At 37.1% G+C, this 19,574-nt stretch overlaps 1 long non-coding RNA gene and 1 pseudogene across 2 annotated transcripts in view; both read right to left on the reverse strand.

Annotated features, from left to right (window-relative positions):
• LOC307143792 overlaps positions 1 to 19,574 on the reverse strand; it is an 838,852-nt pseudogene that overhangs the window by 267,166 nt on the left and 552,112 nt on the right. The gene's annotated exons all lie outside the window — the stretch shown is intronic.
• Positions 13,986 to 19,137, reverse strand: LOC307131099. The gene is made up of 4 exons (XR_013817122.1): positions 16,605 to 19,137; positions 16,431 to 16,490; positions 15,030 to 15,140; positions 13,986 to 14,936 (listed from the first exon to the last, which is right to left on the reverse strand). It is a non-coding gene; the product is annotated as an uncharacterized lncRNA (long non-coding RNA).

Genomic DNA, 19,574 nt, shown 5'->3' on the forward strand with positions numbered 1-19,574 from the left:
ACTTAATGGGTTAGTTCACCCAAAAATTTAATTTCTTCCATTAATGACTCACCCCAATGTTGTTCCACACCCGTAAGACTGTTGGGTGTGGAACAACATTGGGGTGAGTCATTAATGGAAGAAATTTCATTTTTGGGTGAACTAACCCTTTAATGGGTGATGGCTGACTGTACGGTTACATTTCTTTAAACTGTCTGTAGGTGACCCCTTCCTCGAATTCAGCATCTTGTGTACCAAACAAAGCTTGTGAAAAATCTGTTTTTGTTCCGTTTTTTCTACAGGGTGCTAGACTGTTTTTTGTTGTTGTTGTTGTTTTATAAATTGTATCTATATATTTATTGTAGTGAAATTATTTAATATATGTTATTTAACTTGTTTTTAATTGTATTTATTATAATGCATGTATTTAAATGAACTTATTTTAATTGAGTTTTATTTAATGAATTGTATTTATTATAATATTTTTTTGAAAAAGAATCTTAAGTAGAGGATTCTTTGTACATCATAATGTTCACTTGATTAATGTGATCATCATAATTTGTATTGTTGTTGTTCTGTTTGTTTTTCTACAGGGTGTCTATTAATTTTTTTTAATAAATTGTATTTATTTTAATGTAATTGTTTTTAATACATTTTTTCATACATTTATTTTAAATTGTATTTACTATAATAATGCATGCATTTAAATTAACTTATTTTAAATGAATTTTATTTAAAGAACTTATTTTTAATAAATTGAATTTATTATAATGTATATAAAAAAATCCAATGAAACTTAACCCTAATTGACTTGATTTTTTTACTCATTTTAAACATTGTTTGTTTTCTTTAGTTATATATTACTTGATGAAATGTTAACAAAATGGGGGAAAATGAATGGAGAAGTAATATAATTTAAAACTACGCGAATAAGAGGACCGTGATCACTTCAGCACGTGATTAATTATAACCAATGAGACTGCTGCAACGGCGTAGGACATCATCCGGTTCTCCCGCTCATGAGCTCATTGCTTCTGACAGGTAACGTTAAGCGTCTTAAATTTCAGAGAAATATCTGAGGATTTGTTTATTTTTTAAATTCTTAAGTAATCAAAATAGTGGTGAATGAATTAATTGGAGTAAAAAATACACCCGTTTTAGGCTTATCACGAGTATTAGCCTACTGAGTATTAAGCGTTTTCACACCTGAAAGTCCGCACCAAGGTCCGAACCAAAGTTCATGTTTTGATACTTTTTATATATTCGGTTAGTTTTGGTTTGGTTTCACACTGCAATTATGCGAGCGCACTAAAGAACTTTACATGACGTACTTGCGTCCTGTTGTCATCAGTTTTGTGGGCGGCATCTTAACATTGATTGGTTTGTTAGCGGACGTGCGTCTGACGTCAGTGTGTTGTCAATCTCGGCGGTTAACTTTGACAAGCTGAATGAACAGACGCATATTGTTGCCACTATGCTGTTATTGCTATGGCACTACTATCTGCAGCACCAACTATATTCGAGGCTAGTTCAAATTCGCCAAATGAACGTCCTTGTTGTGCGAACATTTTATCGGTGCAGACAGGAAAGGAGGAGAAGACTGCAAGCAATGCTGCGAGCCCTGGCACCTACATTTTTGGAGAGAGCAAGGTGAGCGGAAATTTGTTTCATACTGGCCGTCTATTTCAAAAGATGAGTTGACGCGTGATTTATAATTGTGTCCTTATTTCAATATTTCAGTGTTAATTGTTTAATTTGATTGCCAACCGCCCTATAGTGTGTTTTTGTAATTTAATTTATTGATACAATTTTAAATGAAAGAGGAAGCATACATTTAATAATAATGGGGTGGAAAATGTCCTTTATAAAAAGTTAAAACGGCCTCCGGATAATAAAATATCACAAATATGAAGATTTAAAATAGGCTATTACTGATAGAACACTGATGAGAATATTGCCTCTGAATAAATTATATAAATAACACAAAAATCCTATTTTTTTCCAGAGAAGCAACTTTTTTTTAATTGAATGACCAATTTACACACACACACACACCATTAACTCACAAACAGCATAATGTATAAACATTTTGGTTGTGGAGCTACTAACTTATCGAAGTATTGAAGAAAAAAATATATTTATTTCAATAATAATATAATAATAATAATAATTTCATGCCCTGAGATTAAATAGATAAATAAATAGACATTTTACTGCTTATTTTACACAACCCTCTTGCATGTGTTCTATGTAGCATGCGTTCATAATTTTTCTGATTTAATAGGGCTGAAATTGGTGAATATATGTAAATATTATGGCATTTGTACTTATTTTTTTTTCTTATCTTTTACAGGAATATCTGGGTCCAGCCACGGTGTAGTGCTTGGTGGCAGCATGTATGTGACAACTGGACAGAGAGAGATTGGCTGCTCAATTTCCGAATGAGAAGAACTACCTTTCAAGATCTCTGTGACAGTCTTCGTCAAAGGCTGACTCGACAGGACACAAGATACCGCCAGGCAGTGCCGGTGGAGTTGCGCGTGGCGATATGCTTGTGGAGGCTGGCCACCAATCTTGAGCTTCGATCTATCTCTCACCTCTTTGGTGTGGGAATGTCAAGTGCTTGTGTCTTCACCCAAGAAGTTGTCACTGCCATCAACAACATTATGAGGCCACAATATCTACACATACCATCAGCTGCAGAAGTCAGAGAAATAGTCAGAGGATTCAGTGACAGGTGGGGGTTCCCACAGTGTGCAGGAGCAGTGGATGGCAATCATATTTGCATCATGGCACCATCTCACAACCTAGCTGACTACTACAACCGCAAAGGCTTCTATTCGGTAATCTTGCAAGGTGTTGTGGATCACAATATGAAGTTCTGGGATGTCAACATCGGCTGGCCTGGGAGGGTTCATGATGCCCGCGTGTTCTCAAACTCGTCCCTTTATGAACGAGGGCAGAATGGAACACTATTGCCAGGATGGCAAGAAACCATTCAGGGTGTGGAGGTACCTCTTGTGATACTAGGAGATGCCGTGTATCCACTGCTACCATGGCTAATGAAGCCATACCCAGAGGGCAGAGGGATAACACCAGAACAATCTGCTTTCAATCACCGCTTGAGTCAAGCCAGAATGACTGTGGAGAGGGCTTTTGGACGCTTGAAAGGAAGATGGAGGTGCCTACTGAAGCGATGTGATTGTCACGTCACCTTAATCAGTGACATCATCTCCGCCTGCTGTGTCCTTCACAATTTTTGTGAGAGTCACAATGAAGAATATATTGCCAATGAAGATGAAGATGAAAATGATGATGCAAGACCAGACCCTGCCGACTATGTCATTGGTGGTGACAGTGGAGAAAATATTAGGAATGCATTATGTTGTCATTTTTCAAATCTGTAGGTATGGACGTTGTTTTGCAGCCTTTGCGTTACATTGCACTATTGCTTGTTCTGTCATGAACACATAATCATTATTGCCTGTTATGTTCTGCAATCAACTACAGTAAATGTATCATTTTTACTAAAGTTTATGTCAGGACTCCTGGGTGATCATGTGTGTGTATGTATTTTTTTACCTGTTGGTGGTGGTTCCTCACGGGTTCACTGGTCCCTCCCACTCGTTTCACTAATTGTTCACCTGTCGTGTCTCATCAGTTAATTCCCTTTTTATAGCACCTTGTCCTGTCTCTCGTTGCGTGCTCATTGTTTTTTGGTTGGTCTCAGTCTCTGTTCTGTCCAGTTGGAGGTCCTGGTTTCTGTCTCTTCAGTTACTCGCAGGTTCGGTTGCAGGCATCCGGAGGCTTGTCAACGCCCGGAATTCACACGCTTGTGGTAATTCGTGAACTTGTCCTTGAGAGAACTCTGCCCTGCTTTGTCGGTGTGACTGGTGCGCTTCGTTTTTAGGCGAGATCCAGTTTCATCCTGAGTTCGGCGAGCTGTCTTTTCTACCAGGCGCTGCCTCGTCTTCTGTCCAGTGCATGGAGTATTTCGTCAGTCATTCAAAGTGAGGATTTCTCTCCGGTTACCCACCAGAGTGGATTACGTTGTGGAACGCCGTATATGGACTCAATTCTGTGGAGTGTGATATGTGTCTTGCCTAGACCTCTCATTGTAACTTCTAAATAAACATTGAACTTGCATTTGACTCCGAGACTCATTGTGACAGAATGAGCACGCCAATGATGGAGTCAGCGAGTTCGGATTCGGTATATGCCGCACTTCATCAACAGACAGTGGTCATTGAACAGCATTCATCTCTGTTGAGTGTAGCTGCCAGAGATTTCCGTACCCTCTCAGAACAATTTACGGAGCTCAGTACCCGGGTGGACCAGCTTGTTTCCCCGGTCGGAGGGCGTTTCCCTTCTGCACCTGTTGAGAATGCACCTGCAGACCGTGAGCCACACGCGGCGACACCTCCATGCTTCGACGGCGACCCCAACACCTGCCGGGCCTTCCTGCAGCAGTGTTCCCTTGTTTTCGCTCTTCAGCCACGGCTTTTTGCTGCTTCAACGTCAAGGGTGGCATATGTATTGACACTTCTCACCGGAAGGGCGAGACAGTGGGGAATGGCCGTATGGGGGGCCAAGGCTCCGTGCACGACTTCATTTGAGGCTCTCGAGACGGAGATGTTGAATTTATTTGATCGGTCGCTTCGTGGGGGTATGGCAGCCGCCGAGCTGGTAAGGCTACTGCAACGAACCTCTTCCGTCACGGATTATGCCATCGCGTTTAAGACGCTATCCGTCACCAGCGGCTGGAATGACGCTGCACTACGGGCTCAATTCCTCGAGGGTCTTAATCCTGCCATTCAGGACGAGATTGCTGCACGGGATCCTCCAACATCTCTAGAGACGGCGATCGACCTGGCGTTGAGAGTCGAGACTCGCCACCGTCAACGAGACATCCGCCGGTCATTTCGTCATCTCGCCATCTCTGAGCCGGACGAATTCACCGCACCTTCTCTCCAGACGGAGGAGCCTATGCAACGGGGCAAGCTCCGTCTTACCGCCACTGAAAGACATCGTCGTCTGTCCCGTGGGTTATGTTTGTATTGCGGTAAGGCGGGGCATATCGCCGCTGCGTGTCCGGTAAAAGGGTACTGCCCACCGATGACTTCGGGAGTTTCGGTGGGCGTGTCGTCAGTAAAGTCTCCCGTAGGCTGCACCACACTTCCTGTAACCATTAATTATAAACAGTCTTTTCAGTCACAGGCGTTGCTGGATTCTGGTGCGGAGGCAAGTTTTCTGGATGCCGGTTTGGCCAAATCGTGGGCTATTCCTTTTATTCCTCTCTCTTCATCTCTCTCCGCCTGGACTTTAAAGGGACAGCAGATGGCTGTTATCACCCATCGTGACTGATGTGGCGTGACTGGTCACTGATCACAGTTCAAGCGGCCGCGCACGCGCGTGAACGCGATCATCTGTGAAGGCGATCGATCATCTGTTACTAAAGATTCAAGAATAAACATGAATGACGATCTGAAGGTATGCTGAGGATACATTAGAATTTACTGTCATGTATATATGTGGTGTAATCGCTAAATCAGTGTTTCAACTGCGGAAAGATGTCAATATAACTGCTTGTGAACTAAACAATGTCATGTAACGTTAACGTTAGCATCACATTTACCTCAGGCAGTCATTCAGTGTCCACAGAATTTTATTCACTAGAGAAATCAACTCTTTCGCTAAATATATGCTCTATATTAGCCGTTATATTCATTATATTCAACTTAACCTGTTAGTGATGTCTTGATTATTTCATGCATGTTAAATAAACCTGTCATGAAAATGACAGACACTGTATATAAATTATTATATTTCAACAACGATTTGGAGAAAAAAACTATTTTATAATTAGATTTAGAAGTTAATGCAAAAACTGCCTTATGTGAAGTTTACATATTTGCACACAATGTGTTATTTGAGTGTTGATTATTATACCTAAAAATAAATAGCAACTGAATTTAGGCCAATAGTTTGGGCTCTGTTGTGAACCTTTAATATTAATGTACAAGTAAGGGCTCCCTATATAATTTACAGAAATATCTTAAATAAACTTTTATATATAATTTAATTCATTCAAGGACACCTTTTTCTCCAGTAAACCACTGTTAAATATAAAAAATAAATAAAAAGCAATTTTGTAAATCTGCTGTACCGAACTCGTACCGAACCGTGACTTCAAAACCGAGGTACGTACCGAACCGTCAGTTTTGTGTACCGTTACACCCCTAATATATACATATACATACATATGTATATATGTGTGTGTATATATATATATATATATATATATATATATATATATATATATATATATATATATATATATATATATATATATATATATATATATATATATATATTCATAATGAAAAAGCACAGGGGAAAAACAAATACTAGAGTAGGCTAGTAACCAACGTTACTCACCAATTTCGGAAGTGTTTCCTGTAGTACTGGAGTCATCAGTAGATGCACTTGAAGTTGACGCTGATGGCGAAGACTCCACCACCTTAATCGGTGAGCTTGTTGGGCGAGTGCCCAGAATGCTATCCAGGTCGTCATAAAAAGGACATTTGTCCTTCGCATTTGTCGATGCACCACTTTTACGCATGGCATCGCGCGCCTTTGTATATTGCTGCCGCAGTTTCTTTATTTTCAGGTGGCATTGCTCTCCCGTCCTCTCATACCCTCTCTCTCTCATCCTCTCCGAAAATACTAGGAAAGTGTCTGAATTTTTGTGCGTTTTTTCGAGTTGACTTCTTATTATGTCTTCGGACCATATTTCAATTAAAAACCTTGTCTCCTCATCTCCCCATGTGCTACCACGGCTCATTTTTCCTATCTTCTGTGACAGTTCTGGTAGTTATGTGTTCTTCTGTTGTTTGGAGTAGCTACGCGCGAACCACAGGAACTTCCTGTAAATGGTCTGCAAGTCCCAACCATACAGAAAATTCTTTCACACTAACAACGAACCGAACCTTTGATCAGTTTGATCCGGACCGAGACCACCTCTTTTCGCCGGACCAAATTTCGTCTGTTTGGTCCGGACCGTGGTACGGGGGAGGTTTCACACCTGAAAATTTTATTCGGACCAAACTGAAAAGTCTGAAAATCCGGACCAAACAAGGTAGGTGTGAAAACGCCCTTAGACATGCTCACTGTACACTGTTAAAAATGTACCATTAAAAACTCTAAATAACTAACAGTTGGTTACTGTTTTTTGAAAATACAGTATAAAACATATGTTCTACATTTACAGTAAAATACTGCTATAGGAATTAGCTATTAATGTTTATTTGCACTTCTTCACTAGTGCTTTATACAATACAAATTAATGTTCCTAGCCTTGTTCAGGAAGCAGACACACTCTGTCAGTTTAACATTTAGACTAAAAACACATCTCTTTAACTCTGGTATCAGAGCTTGACATTAACCTTTTTGTTCACTAGCCACTGTGGCTAGTGGCTTTCCAAAGTTACTAACCACTTAGCATTTTCATTGGCCACAATTTTGACATAAAAATAATGGGTAGAATCTGCCATATAGATATTTTTAATATGATCTCATAATTTGGCTGCAGGTATATAAGGTAAAACATAAACAAATGTTTTCCAAAGTTACTAACCACTTAGCATTTTCATTGGCCACAATTTTGACATTCTGTCGATCTATCACTCTGAGTGAGAGAGAGAGAAAGAGAGTATATGAGAGAGAGAGAGAGAGAGAGAGAGAGAGAGAAAGAGAGAGTGTGTGTGTGTGTGTGTGTGTGTGTGTGTGTGTGTGTGTGTGTGTGTGTGTGTGTGTGTGTGTGTGTGTGTGTGTGTGTGTGTGTGTGTGTGTGTGTGTGTGTGTGTGTGGACTGGTAATCATCACGTTATGGGGACAAAATGTCCCCACAAAGATAGCAATATCCGAAATCCTCATCCTTGTGGGGACATTTTTAGGTCCCCATGAGGAAAACATCTTATAAATCAGACTAAGTGATGTTTTTTGAAAATGTAAAATTGCAGAATGTCTCCTGTGAGGGTTAGGTTTAGGGACAGGGGCAGTGTAGGGGGATAGAATATACGGTATGTACAGTATAAAAACCATTACGCCTATGGAAAGTCCCCATTAAAAGATGGAAACCAAACATGTGTGTGTGTGTGTGTGTGTGTGTGTGTGTGTGTGTGTGTGTGTGTGTGTGTGTGTGTGTGTGTGTGTGTGTGTGTGTGTGTGTGTGAGTGTGTGTGTGAGAGAGAGAGAGAGAGAGAGAGAGAGATGAGAGAGAGAGAGAGAGAGAGAGAGAGAGTATGTGTGTGTCTTTATATGTCAAAATTCAAATGTTGACAGTTGGAGAGGCTCATTAGACTCCATTAGCTGCCATTCTATCTAATATTTCTAATCTATCTGTCGATCTATCACTCTGAGAGAGTGTATGAGAGAGAGAGATTTTGATTTTCAAAACCCCTTTTATTACAATTCACATAACATTAATACATAGCATCCACTGCCAAACAACACCATTGATATAAAAACAATACAAAATTATTTTCCTCTAAAAAACAGAAAAATATAACTCCTCTTCAACAACATCACAAAGGATTGTATTTAAACACCAAGTTGCCTTAAACAATGAAAAATCATGCATTAATCTATAATAATGATAATCAATCAAAATCCTAGATTTGACTAAATTTCTAAAAATTACCTCCAAACTATTGCATACATTTTTCTCTATTTTTTCTTGTGGTATAAATTGCCAATTTAGCTTGGCCCAACAAGAAATTCAACAATTGAGACTTGTGGCGATGTTTCTTCACATATTTATACCCACAAATAAACATTTTCATTGAAAAACCCACATCAAAGGATGCAAAAAACCTCCTCAAAATATCAAATAAAGGTTTTAACCTCTCACAGTACATAAATACATGAAAAATAGTCTCTTTTTGCAAACAAAAAGGACACCCTTCAGTAACATCAGAGTTGATCAAAGAGACAAAAGCATTCACTGCAATAGCAGCGTGTAGCACTCTCCACTGTAAATCGCCAGTTTTTTTGACCAATGGTGACTTATATAAGGCTATCCATTCTGGTTTTTCATTGACCTCAAGATTAAGCACATCTCTCCATTGTGTATCACATTTATTATTCAGCAATTTCTTATTAAAAGCTTTTACACAGCACTTGTACAACTCTTTACCAATTGAGACCTTTGAACCCACAATCATTAATTCTTTAAACTCTAATAACATACTGTTGCATTCTCCTAAAATGGGAAATATACCCAAACTCGGAAAAGAGTCTTTACAATCAGGATTTATTGACCCCATCGAGTATTGATCCAACAGTTCTGTCTCTTCCTCAGTAAGGGCCGATCTCCATTGTTCAAGTGCTTTTACCACTACTGCGATTTGAGTCCCAAACGCTCAGCAACCTTGATGTAAATGACCGATTTTGATCACCTTAGCATTGCACAGAGTCCTTTCAGGGATACAAAAAGTCCTCTCACGTGATAAGTCCAAGTTCTTGAAGTAACCAAAACAGGGAGCCAACATTGCTTTCTCTTTTTATCTTAAATAACGACCAGACTCTGAATAAATTACGGTAAAAGACTGGAGAATTACAAAGTTTTAATCTTTGAGAGTCCATCCAGAACAAAGCTTTGTCCAATCCTAAGCCTTCAACACTTCGAAGGATTGCACAGGCAGCACCCGTCCAGCTTGACTCTGCAGAGCACCTTAAAAGTCTTTGTACATATTGCAGACGAAATGCTGCCGTTCTGCTCTGCAGGTGTATCAAACCAAGTCCTCCTTCTTCTTTTGATAAATACAAGACACTTTTTGGCACCCAGTGCATTCTGTCCCAGAAAAAATCAATTAAAATAGACTGAATTTTCATCATTACATCTACTGGGGGATCTATACATGCTAAGCGGTGCCAAAGTGCAGAGGCTACCAGATTGTTGATGATCAAGATTCGTCCTTTATAGGACATTTTAGGGAGTAAAAACCTCCGCTTATCCAGTCTCCCTTTAACTTTCTCAAGAGTGTCATCAAAATTCTTTTTTACTACATTTTCATCTCCTAAAAAAACTCCTAAATACTTAAAACCATCTCTGGTCCATTTTAGACCATCAGGAAGCCTTGGTTGACCTTTTTGCCATTTTCCCACTAATATGGCTTCACTTTTTTTCCAGTTCACCCTTGCTGAAGAAAGAGTTTTAAAATCATCTAAAATCTTCAACAACACATCAACATCATTGGTTCCATTGATTATGACAATGACATCATCAGCATAAGCTGATACCTTAAAAATATTGGTACAATTTGGCATGCTTAATCCACACAAATCATTCCTTAATTTATATAACAGGGGTTCAATGGCTAAGATATATAACATGCCTGACAGTGCACAGCCTTGTCTGACACCCCTACACACCTTGAACGGAGAGCATAAGTCACCATTAATCTTTAATAAACTCTCAACGCCACAGTACATCATTTTAATCATTGAAATAAAATCCGAACTAAATCCAAAGGCTTTTAAAACGGTCCATAAATAAATATGTTCAACTCTGTCGAAAGCCTTCTCTTGATCAATAGATATTAGACCAAAGTCTAAGTCAAAAAGTTTTCCACAGTCTAAAATATCTCTAATAAAAGAGACATTATCAAAAATTCTTCTTCCAGGAATACAATATGACTGATCTGGATGAACAATAGTTTCAATGACTTCACCTAACCTAATTGCTAGGGATTTAGACAATATTTTATAGTCATTACATAATAAACTAACTGGTCTCCAATTTTTTGATATCATTTAGATCTCCTTTTTTTTGGCAATAAAGTAATAATTGCTCTACGGCAGCTTTGAGGCAGTTGTCCATTGGCCAGACTCTCATTAAATACTTTTACCAATTCTGGACCTACTTCTGTCCAAAAAGATTTATAAAATTCAATTGATATGCCGTCAACACCTGCTGCTCTTCCATTTTCCATTTTTTTAAGGGCATTTTCAAGTTCACCTAAAGTCAAAATTTAGCTAATTTCCTCATTGGCATTTTCAGTTATCTGTGGTAAATTTTCTAAAAAAAAACATAAAAACTATCTTGCTTCTCCGTGATTTCCCTTTTATACAAATCTTTGTAAAACTCTACAGCTCTTTTCCTAATATCTAAGGGATTTGTCAACAAAACCCCTTTTTCGTACCGCAAGGCATGAATACACTTTTTCTGACCATTCTTTTTATCCAAACTGAAAAAGAATTTTGAGGGAGCATCCATTAATTCCACATTTTGAAAGCGGGATCTAATCATTGCTCCTTGTGTTGATAAACCTAGCATCTCAGCTAGTAAATCCTTTTTCTTTTTTATGTGTTCTATTATGTAAGTGGCATCATTTGTGGACTCTGCCATCTCTTGTAATTTCATTAATTCTTCCTCTAGTATATTCATTGCATCAGTTTTATCTCTTGTGGCGTTGTGAGTATATTGCTGGCACAATTGTTTAATTTGTACCGTAACAAAATCCCACCACTGCTGCAATGTTAAAAACAAGGATTTCATAGCTTTAGCATTTGTCCAAAACTCTTTAAAAACTTCTCTAAAAAGAGAATCACACAATAAAGTATTATTAAAATGCCAGTATGCACTTTTTGCTTTTACTTGATTTTTTACCACAACACATTTGATCATACTATGGTCAGAGAAACATACAGGAAGTATTGAACATTCTCTTAACATGCTTAAATGATGTTTAAAAACATAAAATCTATCAAGCCTTGCCAGTGATATCTGATTATCATGAGCATGAGCCCAAGTGTATTGTCTCTGCATGCCATGGATATTTCTCCATATATCATGAATACTATGAGATTTCATCATCTGAATTAGCCTCTTTCTTGATTGCATGTGTGGCTCAACATGATTCCTATTTATGACATTTTCAGTGCAATTAAAATCTCCTCCTAACATTAAAAAATCATCAGTGTTACACTTCTTTAAAACATCATCCAAAGTGTTTAAAAAAAACATTCTTTCAATTGCCATAGTAGGAGCATATACACAGACAAAAACAAAAGAGCTATTTTCAAATACAGCTTCAACCTTCAGCATTCTTCCTTTAATAATTTCTTCTACATTGTAAGAATAAGGAATAAAGTTCTTAGAAAATAACAGAGCAACTCCACCACTCAATGAGGTATAATGACTTAAAATCACTACACCATCAGATTCTTTAGCCCATTCTACAGAGTTTGAAACATCACTATGAGTTTCCTGTAAAAATAACACATCAATCTTCTTGCATTTCATTAATTCAAATACTTGAGCTCTCTTCTTAAAATCCCTTGCTCCATTAACATTCAAGGAAGCAAGATATATCTCTCCCATTAAGGATATAAGAAAAGAGCAAAAAAAGCAGTAAAGCCAACCAATATGTGCCAATTTATCCATTCTGACTGTTTTCACTGAGCTCACCTGACTGAGTGCTTAGCTTTGTAAGAATTTTCTTAAGACGGTAAACCTCTTTATTAGTGAAACAACTTTCGCTTCTGAAAATCTTAACTCTTTCAATGAACTGTATTATGTCTGGAAAATACTCATCTATTTTTACCCTTTTCACATTTTTCGTCACTTGCAAAAATGACTTAATGTCATCTACAGTATATGTTCGGCTGGAGAAACCACTTTGAGGCAAACTGGCCGTCTCTCTCTCTCTCACACACTCTCTCTCTCTCTCACTCACTCACACACTCAATCTTACAATCGCTCACTCACTCTCACACACTCACTCACTCTCACACTCAAACACATAAACACATTCTATAACACAAATTTTGACCTTCAACCAAATTCTAAATGATTTATTCACAGGTTGAACAGGCAAGCACCTGCGCTGCTGTAGCTCAGTTTTCGGGTAGTATGTTTGCGGAAGGTAGTGATCGCGCACCAAGGGTTTTGTCTGTTCAGGCGTCGCATTGTCAGAAAGATGTAAGGTATGACGTATTCTCCAGAAATCATCAGTGCACCTGCGTAGCGTTGACTTTCTTGGCCAACCATAGTGACGGGATTCAGTTTAACATGTCTGAGCTTGATAAGAGTTTTAGAGGACGGGGATGCGTTGTACGTCGATGTTAAAATGCATCTTATTGCTGAAGGAAGATTTAATCAGGACAATCTCACTATGGAGGAAGTACCACTGAGGGTTTCATCGTTTATCCGAACACACCAGGTGCAAAAGTCTGACGTGATGATGGGATACCTAAGAGCCAGAGGGACCCCTGACATGGAAGGGTGGTGGATTCCTCTCACTGAAAGACTCAAGTGCCTCTCAACAGATGTCAGCCATGCACTGCTCACCGTTGCTCCGGAATTTATTGCTGTGTTCAGAGACAGATGTGGAAGGTATGGATTCTTTGATTCGCACTCAAGAACTGCCGAAGGCTTGCCCCATCGTAAAGGTCGTGGAACTGCTCACTGCATGAAAAAAGGTGTATCCGGACCAGGATACTCCTGTATACACTGCTGAAATTCGGAAGAATCCAGGAGTATACTGGCCGGATAGGTCAAATTCCATGGATCCGTATATGTCCGTATTCATCCGAAATGGTACCAAATCGGATGTATGTTGTGGCCGTATACTCCCATGCTACAGCCATTTGTTGCCATGGCAAATAATCCCATCAAGTTTTTTCCAGGAGAAATTTTCACACCTCTAAATAGCTTTGCCTTCCATCCCCTATTGGTCCTTCATCTCAAACTGGATTGGTTGTTTTTTTTTAAACCACTCCCAAAACCCAGACTGCTATTGGAGGACAGGACGCATTGAAAACCCAGTCAAGTGACTTTATTGGTTACTTCTAAGGCTAAGGGTGGGCTAGGTTTTGTAGCATAGGGACTTGATTGGTTATAGGCCAGCTATGCAGATTTTGCTAATTAATATATAATATATATATATATATAAAAAATAATCCCCTCTCCCTCCCAAAAGAAAAATACACACAAAACAATTTGAGAAAGTCTGAAATATTTATTAAAAAGGTATATAAAAAATAAAAAAAAAAACATTCTTAACAGCATTATAAACGAACATTAAAACAATGGTGAAACAAAAACAAGTGAACTAAATGTATTTAAAAGGGATGAAAATGTAAAGGAACAAATGTAAAAATATAAACAGTCCAAAGAACATAAATATACGATAAATTGAATTGGTAAAGAAACAAAATGGGAAAAAAAATGAACAAAATGCATTTAAAAGACAGATGTAAAGGAATAAAATGCACAGTGAACATAAAAAGGAAAAGAATAAATATACAAATTAAACAATATAAAATGAGAACAATACATTTATAAGACAAAAAAAAGTGTATATAAAATACACATAAATATTCCAAGTAAACAATATAACCAAATAAAAAGAACAAAGAGCATTATAAACATACATTCAAATGAATGGGGGAAAAGATAAGTGACACAAAATGTTTCTAAAGGAAGGCGACGTAAGAGGTACAACAATACAAAACGTGGAGATCAAAAGCAACATGGACATCTAAAAAGGAACAAACATACAAAGTATACAATATAAAACGAGACAAAGAAATCTATAAATTAAAAAGTGTATATAAAATATATGTAAATGTTCTATATATGGGAACCAATAAAAGTATATAAACATAGGAATAAAGAAAATATAAAATGGAACAATTGAATATTAAAATTATAATTATAAAATAATTGTGACCAACTCTAACACAATGTTGTTTGAGTTTTGAACATTTTTTCAAACTGCCGTGATGGGCTGGTGATGTGATGTGTAGTGTGGGTCAGTCTAGTCTGGTTTGTAGTAGCTAGCCTAACCAAGCCTTCCATCAACAACAGCATCATCTTCATCAGGTCTATAGTTGCGGTCTTCCACAGGTTCTGTGTTGGTTTGTGCAACCCTGGACCTGGTTTCCAGCAACTGCAAAACATGACAGTAAATTAACCACTAAAACTCAGAGAGGAGTATAGTAACATTCTGGAGGGAAAAAGCTTAACCGGTTTCTTAACTTACCCGTCTCTTTCTCTGACGGTTCTGCATAGTGTTTCTTTTCTGGGCCTTTTCAGACTGAGCCAAAGAATACTTCCTCAGCAAAGTCTCACAAAATAAAATATATCTTGCGACCTGCCAAATAATACATTAATAATATATAGTTAATGCCAATAAAAGTAAGTAAAACAATTCAATTAAAATGTATTTGTATAGCGCTTTTCACAATACATATTCAGGGTTTTTCCTGGGTCAAAAATGGTCTTCGGTGGTGGCTGACAGACATGGTCATCCACACACACACACACACACACACACACACGGTAAAAAAAAAATACCCTACCCACTTGATCTGCAAGCGCAATACTGACAATAAATTTGAAATAAATTCAAAGAAAGTTTGTAACTTTTGCTTATCTTATTTTGATACCTTGATGTTTGTTTTTGTTCCTCATTTTTACACTATTTACTGATAATTGTTTGTTTTGGTAATCATATCAATATTAAAAAATAGTATTAAAAAAAATGAACAAATAGCCTAATTTTCTGCCATATACAATCAGCTAGCTAACAACAACTTTGTTCTGGGTTCACCTCACTCCAGTCTAAACTAAATGATTTTAGGCTATTTATTTTACTACACATTGTCCACATAAATAAGCTGAAAGACTGTTGATAATTAAAAATCAACAGCACTCTTGCTAAATTGGGTAAGCACGTCTTGTGTTCTCATTTCAGGTGTTGTTCAGAGTAAATGATTAAACTGATTCGTTAGTTCAGTGTTGGACAGATCAGTTCTAACCAGTCGTTAAAATGATTCGGTTCAAAGGAGTCATTAGGTCGCGAATCGGACATTAGAAGACGCGTTGTGTGTGAATCCCGTCTTTAGAACATCGCGAAAGATTTGTCAACACACAGAAAACACTTCATAACCGGATAGGATTTGTTTCCTGTTTATTTAAAGTATGGTTTATGTCAGCTGGTCAGAGAATCAGTCAATGTTTTTTGAGCGCATTTCACACCCAGCGGTAATTAAAGGAAAACGTCTGATAGCGCCACATGCAACATGGATTCGGTCTTCCGACCTTTTGATTTTGATTAACGTAATATGTGAAACATTAGAAAGTTAAGAATGCTTATTTTGAAGACAGAGAGCGTGCGAGCGGGGGAGGAGCTCACTGATCGTTCTCTCTGTCACTCAGTTAACTCAAGTGCAGCAGTTATCTACTACATCACTCATAAATCACAATAACTGATCAAATAAGGCTTTGGCGGGACAAAAATTTGTTTTGGCGGCCGGCAAAAAATTTTCAATGTAGGAAAAACCCTGATATTGTTTCAAAGCAACTTCACAGAAAATGCATGCGTCTACATTACAGAAAAAAACAGAGAACATTAAAATAATGACAACATTTTTAAGATTACCTTTTACACATTCAGGGTCAACATCTGTAAAAGTTCTTCAGGATCATGGATCCAAAACTTCTGGATCATGAGGGGGGAAGAAACATGCACACACACAAATGAATATTAATTTGTTTGATAAAACATTAAAATTAATTATCAACTTACGGACATGGACTTGCAAAACATACTCACCAGGCCCATACAAAAACTTCACAGTAGATCCAAAATTCCTGGTTTGCCTATAATTCTTCAGAGTCCAAGGATGGTGGTTTCCTGTCCTCTCTGTTGAACAAGTGTACATGACAGTGTTCTCAGATTATTCATTCCAAAACTCTGTTACATTTTATGACAAGCTTGATCTTAAAACTAGCTGACAGTAGGGATGGGCATTATGACCATATAATTATACATACATGAGACATTTTACAATAACGATATCACAATATATTTATTTTGATGGATATTTTATTAAAATGCTACAGAATAATACTGCTTTAAAAGTCTTCACTGTATGATATTCAATTAATTAATATCACTTGATTCTAAAAGAAGCAGAAGGTCTTCTCTATTCTTTTGTTTTATTAAAATGATGACAAAGCTGCAGCCCCTTTAAGAACTGATGCACAGAATGACACGCATCCGGGTTTCCACACGTTAACTTGAACTGTTTGACTTTACTTCAGACATAACTGACTGTTTAAATCAAGTGAATACCTCACATGACAAGGTTTCTGAGATAATTGTGTGCATTTTACAGAAAGATAATTGATTTCGGGATCGCATGCTGTCTGGGAGAGGCTTATTTTAACACATGCATGTCCCGTTCATTATTCTACATTCATGCATGTTTCCGTGTCAAAATGTCAAAAAGTTTTAGTACAATCAGTGCTGCGTTATATACGCTATATTCACATTCCGCGATATAAAAAGGTAATGTTAACGTTTACAGCAAAATCGCTAACAATAGTCAGTATCATCAGATCGCCATAACACCCAGCCCTATCTTAACAATATTACAACACAACAAAACACAGAAACAGAATATGTAAGTTAATCACGATTAGCATATGACTTTAATGCACTAACGTTATATCTTGATAAGCAGCAGAAACAATATAAAGGGATTTACGTTACCTTCTGCCGTCTGCTGTCCGCCATTGGAAACTTAGTCTGTTCGTATTCATGTTTTTTCGTTCTCAGTCGACATCCCACAATCAAAATTCGTCCAAAATAAGATTTTAACAGGTTTAAATGGTCCATGCAATGCCATTAATAGACCGACGTGAAGATTAGAAGCCGCGATCGCGTCGCGTCCCCGCGAGCCACGAGCAACTGCAACGACAACGGGTGTATAATTCAAACTGAAGGCGCGCACTGTCATTGGTCAGATTTCTGGATGACGTTCAGATTGACCAATCACGCTCAAAAGAACACGGAAAGACAGCAAATAGCCTTGCAAATATAGAAAAAAACTTGTTTTAAACAACAGTTAGAAAATGTGTATATTTCTTTTTATTTGCTGTTATATTTAATTAATTGGTCAAATGGTGTTTTGTGGTGTGGGCAGAGGCCTGGAAGTTTCAACCTGTGCAGATTTGCAGTGCAGATTTGTACTCTTTAAAAACAATTATTGTTTGATATTTAGTTTGCTATATATTTTGTTATATTTGTATCCAGAATTGAATGTAAAACCAGTTTGAATGTAAAAATACACCTTCACTGTAAAACAGAAAATTAAAGTAAAATATCTTAATTTAAATAAGGAAAAATCTGTAAACTAATAGTGTTTTCTCTAAAACGTTTAATGTAAATTTCTGTGAAGTTTTTTAACTTTATTTGACTTAAGATATTTGACTTTAATTTTACGGTTTTTGTTTTGCAGCTGTAGCTGTTGTTTTTTTTAGGTTTTTATTTTTACAGTGTAAAAATAAAACTAATAAGATTTACTTTAAAATGACAAAGAATAATGTTAAATTGTTAGTATGGACATAAACATAAACCTTTAATATAATGAGCTAAATATTGTATTACAGTTGTTAATTTACAGATATTGTTTGTAATTTTGCATGAATTTGTTATTTATGAAAACAGAAAAATAATACAGTGATGTTCCTGTATAAAAAAATGAGAATGACTGTAGTTTGTCATTAATGATATAATCCTTAAAATAACAGTCAAGTTGTTTATTTAGATATTGTTTGTAATTTTACATCGTTTTAAACATAATTCAAAATTACAAGAAAATACTGTAAAAAACTTTTTAAAAGTAAAAGTTTTTTTCTGTAAAATTAGGATTATTTTTATTGGTTGCCTTATTTTTATTGGTAACCTTATTGGTTGCACCTACATCTATTGTGAGTGGTGGATTTCAAACCTTAAAACGCCCCTCTTTTGCAGCGTGTTAAAGTTAAGAATCTTGGAGTGACACTTTTTGTTAACAGTTGCAGAGCTGAAAGATCTGCTTGTGTTTCTGTGTTTCTTGAGCAAGTGAATCCCTGCTCTTTTTTATTCCATATTTTTATTTTGAGCATATCAGTTTTTGGTGTTTTTAAAACAAACTTTTTCATTTTCCACATTTCATCTCCTTTTTATTTAATTCTATTATTGCATACAATTTGTAAAACTTTGCAAAAATTGTTTGGGGATAGTCTAAAATGTTTGGTTAATTATCCTTTGTTAATTCCATTACATTTCTTTGTTTATTTCATTACATATTCAGATTTTTTTGTGAACGTATAGGTTCAGACAGGGTTTTTATTTTGTACTGTTTTTATAAAAAATATTTGATTAAGAGACTCTTTTCATGCAGTGGTTTTAAGGCCCAGACACACCATTCTGATGGTTTGGCCCAGACCCAGGCAACGTGAACCAACCCCACAGTCGGCTTTAGTCATTGCTAGTTCAGTTTAGTGTTTCAGGGCCTTAAGAATTATTTTTTCTGTGCAAAAAGCTTGTTTGCTGTAGCCTACACTAGAGATAATTCTCAATCCTGAATTCCTCCCCTGCCCCCCCTCCCTCTGAGAACAGCCAGCTCCTAGTGTCAGTCATTAACATATGAAAGGTCTTCTTCACACCTAACAGTCTTCAGTCCTAGCACACCCAGCAGTGTTTCAGCTGTATATGTCCGTGAAATTTCACGGATTCCTGTATACGTCCGCATAC

Source organism: Gobio gobio, assembly GCF_949357685.1.
Source record: "Gobio gobio genome assembly, chromosome: 1".
Taxonomy (NCBI): domain Eukaryota; kingdom Metazoa; phylum Chordata; class Actinopteri; order Cypriniformes; family Gobionidae; genus Gobio; species Gobio gobio.